The sequence below is a fragment of the Solanum verrucosum genome, unplaced genomic scaffold (assembly GCF_900185275.1).
Source record: "Solanum verrucosum unplaced genomic scaffold, falcon-dt-bn FXZP01000238.1, whole genome shotgun sequence".
Lineage (NCBI taxonomy): Eukaryota > Viridiplantae > Streptophyta > Magnoliopsida > Solanales > Solanaceae > Solanum > Solanum verrucosum.
In genome coordinates this window covers 813,462-819,998 of record NW_026020630.1, presented here as the reverse complement: position 1 = coordinate 819,998, position 6,537 = coordinate 813,462, and positions in this window count along the sequence as shown.

Sequence of the window (6,537 nt, the reverse complement as noted above, 5' to 3'; positions counted from 1 at the left end):
AAAATTCCAGACATTCTATAATTACTTAGAGAAATCTTGAAATATGAGCTAGATATATATTAGATGTATTTTTGTACCTCTTTTGATAAGATGTGATGATTAATGTTATGATAGGTAAGGTAACAAAATGCTTATATATAGGAAAGAGCCAAGTAAGTACTCATTTAGGCACGTTAGGAAGTGTGGCTTTGACATGAAGAATGTGCAAAGCCATATGCTTAGCTCCAAAATTAACTTTACATGTCATAATATATATATATTTTTTATATATAATGAGTGTTAAAAGGTTACATATTCTCCATATATTTTGGTAAGAATAAGTTCTCTCTATCTTAAATGAGCCAAAAACAAGTTTAGTGTGTGCATGGCACGTGGAAGTGTGTTTAATCTACGTGGACGCTTACTTGGCATGCCACATAGATAGGATAAATTGACATCAAAAGCATGCAAAGATATCGACAATTTTTTGTGCATGAGTATTCAACTTTAAGAGGTTGACTATATTACATACCCTTTAATTTCATACATTTTTTTGGAAGAAGTTCTAAATCAGGATATTCAAAAGAGTTATTCTTAGCTTTTGGGAAAACAGAAATACTCCACAACTAATTTTCTCACAAGTCATCTTAGGGATTTGATTTCTTAAATACTCATTCAACTATATATTAAAAATTAATTTGTGCAAAGTCACTTTTTATATGAGAAAAATCATTCATCTTTTGATATTTCAGTCACACGGTCTTTAATGGATTAATTATCAATATATACAAACAACAAAAATTAATTTAAACAAAATGACTATATGTATATGTAATACATACACACACACACATATATATAATGTAGTAATATTGTATAAATAATAAATAATTATGTATAAATAATGTATATTAATGTATAAGAGATTTATATACATCTAAATATATTATTTATATAATAAAGTATACATGGCATATGATTTTTTTTTTAAAAATCCCAACCAACTCAAATCGTATCTAAACAGTCTAAAAATTTAGATATGAGCTCCTGTCAATGTTTCGAGTCTTTTGATAAATTAAATTATTCACACGAAACGATTTATGTTTTTCAATCTCAACCAACTCAAATCTCCTCTAAACAGTCCCAAAATTTAGATATGAGTTCCTCTCAACGTTTCGAGCCTTTTGATATACAATTCACTCAACTCATGTTTGTGCCAGATCAAATTCTAAAATTTGAGCTTCGAAGCTCTTCAATGGCTAATTTCAACCGATATATTTTTTATATGAGGTTCCATTGTCTAGCTAGTTCGGTGCGTTCACGTTTATGGACCGGAGGTCCTTCCACCACCGTGTCAGGGTTTTTGAGGTCCACATCAAGTCTAGCTTTGATATCATATTAAATTAAATTTGAGTCTAACTCACATATCAAAAATTAGATCAAAGATAAGAGAATTGTCTAAATTTTATAAAAGAAACCCAAGATTTTATTTATTTTTCAATGTGGGACATTCCATTTATCAATACTTCACTAAAAGAAGTAAATGATCGAGCCAGAAAGTGAATTTTAAAAACTAGATAAATATTCATTCAAAGTAAAATACTTTAAAAAATACATCTAATAAACTATATATAAACCTACATGTGTCCTCTTTTTTCTTTCTAATAAAGACTAGGATTATTAAAACCAAGGTCCTTAATTCTTCCAACTAAACTTCCTTATGTTTGAATTAGACAACAGTAAGTTTGACCAATAATGTTGTTTCTATTCTAAATTTGTCTCTACCAAGGCCTTCAATGAACTTATTCATGCGGTCGGAGCATAATCATAATCTCCATCATCATCTCCGTCTAATGATGTTGCAGGAGCATAGTCATAATCTTGATCATCATCGTTGTCTCCTTCCAAGAATGTTGCAAGAGCATAATTATAATCTCCATCATCATCACCGTCTCTCTCTAAGCATGCTGCTGGTGCATAATCATAATCACCATCATCATCTCCATCTGAACACAACCTTCTTTTCTCGAACCCAATAATCTTAAAAAATTCCAGACATACTATATTTTACTTAGAGAAAACTTGAAATATGAGCTAGATGTATATTTGTACATCTTTTGATAAGATCTGAAGATTAATGTTATGATAGGTAAGGTAACAAAATGCTTATATATAGGAATGAGCCAAGTGTGCACTCATTTAGGCACGTTAGGAAGTGTGACTTTGACATGAAGAATGTGCAAAGCCATATGCTTGGCTCCAAAATTAACTTCACATGTCAAAAGTATATATATTTGTATATATACTTTTGGTGGGAATAAATTCACTCTTTCTTGAATAAACAAAATTTAGTGTGTGCATGCCACGTGGAAGTGTGTTTAATCTACGTGTATGCTTAGTTGACATGCCACATAGACAAGGTTATACTTGCAGAACAAAATATATATGTATAATACGTAAAAGTGCTCTTTAATTTGTCCTTAGTTGATATATATATAAGGTTAAATATGTAGACTGACACGTCCTTTAATTTGACATCAAAAGCATGCAAAGATGTTGACTATATTATATACCCTTTCATGCATGAGAACAGTAACATCTTTACATTCGTTTGGAATAGGATCTAAACCAGGTTATTCTTAGCTTCTAGGAAAAGAAATATTGTCGGCTCCGTTCATTTTTATTTGTTCAGTATATTAAAAATAATTGTTTGATTTAATTTGTCAGTTTAGAAAATCAAGAAACAATTTATCATTTTGTATCTATTTTACCTTTGTTATTGAGTATTATTATTATTCATTTTTCAGCATTTAGATGACTTAGAATTAATAGAAGTGATGTAAAATTATGTTTCTGTTTATTGTTTCTTAAAAAGTACACAAGTAAAGATGGATAGAAAAGGTAAAAAAATATATATTATTCATAGGTCATCTTATGAAATTGATTTCTTAAATAGTTATTCAACTAGTAAAAATAAATTAGCAAAGTTATTTCTTTATATCACAAAAGTTACTCATCTTTGAGACTTTGACTATTTTAATCACAAGCTAAGGTCTTTTTGTTTTGTGTATAAAACACTTATCTTTGTTGTTAAATTAGATTTGAACCTAATTCACACCTCAAAAGTTAGCTTAAAAGAAAGAGGATTGCTCAAGCATTATAAAAAGCCCAGAATTTCATTCATTATCCCTCCACGCCCAGATCCGAACATTCTTTTATATATCGGTGGTTCCCATTGTTTGGCCTGGTGCATGCACGTTGGACCGGAGCTATTTCCATCTTGTGCCAAGTTTCCAAGGGGGGCACTTGGGTTTGGCTCGTATACTATGTTAAATTAAGTTTGAGCCTAGCTCACCCTATATCTATCTCAAAAGTTAACTTAAACTTTATTATAACGAGCCCAAGATTTCGTTCATTTGTCAAAATGGGACACTCAGTACTCAACTCATAAAATCTCTTTATATACTAAATAATTATAAAAAAAAAGTTCCAAAATTACAGACTTGTTACGTGCAATTGTTTTTGGTTGCTTAAATTCATTTAGCTACAATTCATTTTCGAATTTTACTGCTAACAGAAGAAATCCACTAATTGAAGATAAATAACCCAATTTAAATTAGATCACTATTAGCAAGCTATTTTATATTATATACTAATTCGTTCATATAATATTATAATAACCACGTGACTAATTATATAGGAATAATTAATTAAGATACGATTATATGATCAATACTTGAGAGTTGAGATTATGTTTGACTACAATATCCATGTCACTCTCTGCATAAATTACTAAAATACCATCTTTAGAAAAATACATGTAATATTAATAAGCTAATTAATTATATTCTCAAAGTCCCTAAGTTGGACTAAACACGTTGGGTCTATTCTAGATTCGCCATTGTCAAGAATCTCTAATAATTTATGCTGCTGGAGCATAATCATAATCTCCATCATCGTCATCTCCGTCCAAAGATGCTGCAGGACCATAATCATAGTCTCCGTCATCGTCATCTCTATTCAAGGATGCTGCTGGAGCATAATCGTAATCTCCATCATCGTCATCTCCTTCTATGAATGCTGCAGGAGCATAGTCATAATCACCATCGTCATCTCCGTTTGAATATGACGTTTTGTTCTGAAACCCAATAATCTTGAAAATGCTAGACATTCTAATTAAATATAAGATATTAGATGTTGTATATATGATCTCTTTGATATGGAAAATGAAAAAAATTATTGTTTGAATTTTGTGGTGTGAATAGGTGAGGTAACCATATGCTTATATAAAGGAAAGAGACAAGTGTGGACTCATTTTGACACATTAGAAAGTGTGTTGTGTTACATGAGGAATGTGCACAACCATAAGTTGGCTCAATTTAAGCTACTTTTGGAGTTGCCACATCCAAAATTCACTTTACATGTCAACTATTATTATATATACACACACAAATGTTCTTTAAAGATTATTCTTTATATTTCTTGGTTGTGGAGATGGAACATAAACAAACAAAATCCATTAAAAGTAGCATAAATTTTAAAAATAAATTAATCATAATCCTTGTTGCTATCTTTTCGATTTCATAACGTAGTCTATTCGCCACAAAAAAATTGTAGAATAAGAGAGGTTAAAGTAAAGTCTTTTGAAATAGGTGCAACTTGCAATAAAAATTAAAAGTGTGCATGCCACATGGAAGTTTGCAGTAATATATATCTATGTGCATGGATGCTTAGTTGGCATGCCACCTAGACTGGGTTGAGCTAACTTTGTTCGAGCGATATCTTTTCGTCGAAAAATTATGTTGTATAGATAGATTAAGTATAATTGATTTTATACCTATATATATATATATATATATATATATATATATATAAATGTTGACACTATTTCATCATACAAGGTGAATAGTTAGTGAAATGGTTGACGGGGTGTAAAAGGGCTTTTTACTTCAGCAGTTTTTTCTCTATTTTTTTGTGTGTTTACTAGTTTATATTTTGACACCATTTAATAAAAATCGTGATTCCGCACTACTGAGGGGTTAGACTATAGAAAGAATATGTCCTTTGATGGAAAATGTAAAAATGTTGACACTAATTCGTTTATTGCATCAATAATGCTAAAGTAGGAGCTTAAAGTTTAGTGGCACTTGCCAATGCTTTATTTCCTCATTACATCTTGAACAAACAATGGATTTTAGCAGGTTCAAATATTTAAAGTTTTATGTAAATGATAAGGAATTTTTTGATGCGTCGATGAGTTCTAATATTGAAAAATTGACTTTTGTTACATTACCTATTAACATTACTGTCAAGCAACTATAAGTTGATGATAATAGTACATTTCTCTCCAAATAGATTTACTAACTCACAAGATGAGGACGATATCTTTGAGGAAGGCGAGGAAGAAAATATGTTGGATATTCAGTATTTTGCAAATGTAATTAGGGATGCAGATATTTCTTTTAGATAACAACATAATAATAAAAACAAGCATGAAATAAAGAATAATTGGGATAATTATAATTGGATAACTAAGGAGTTTGTTCCACGATAATAATCAATGAAAATTATATTCAATGAAAGAATACAAAAAAAAAATTACGCTATCTTTGTATACGTATAACTTAAGTAATGTTTACAAGGAGATGAAAACAAATATTTTTTCTAGGTTACATTTGAAGTTATGATAAATATAAGGGAAAATTACTCATATACACATATTTACTTACCTTAATAACCATTTATCCCTACTTTTTTAAAATTTTTTCAAAGATTCCTTAATTTCCCCAATTAATGAAATCTTCCGGATACATAAAGATTTCACTCCTTTTTTCAGCCAACACCCACATTTCCTACTACCCATTTCACTCCTCCATTTCATCCCTAAATTCTCTCCACTTCTTTAGCAGTTACAAATTTCAAATTCATTTTGATTTTCAAAAGGAGTCTCTCTCAAGTTTATCAGTTTCTAAGTTCCGAATAGGTAGGAATTTTATTCTCCATTGTTGTCTTCTTCGTGTTTTTTACTGATACATATGGATCAGGGTCCATCATTTAGTATTGGTGTTTCTGAAATAAATTCTACTAATGCTAATCGTACATATGATTCTGACGATGAAATGTGGGCTTGAAAACAGATCCAAGCTATTGCACGACACATTAGCGATGAAGGACAAGAGCGTTGTCAATTCAAAAACAAAGGTTGGAGAAACCCCCAAAAAAGGGGAAGAAAAGCGGCATCTGTCATTTTCCGACCCACACTTCCTAGGGTATGTGTTTACACAAAATTTAATATTTTTTTTGGCTTTGTTATGGAGTTGGTTGTGTTTGGACAGAAATAGTTTGATACATTAATAGTGAAGATACGTTACCTCTCAATTCAATGTTTTCATAGTCTGTTAGACAATTATTGGTTTGTAATCGATTAATTTTGTGTTTTGCTGATACATTAAAACCCTAATTTTATGTTACATTGATGCATGTGGTCTCTGTTGGGTCAAATTAAGAGTCCTTTAACAATGAAGATACATTTTTTACAATTCAATGTTAGTGTAGTAT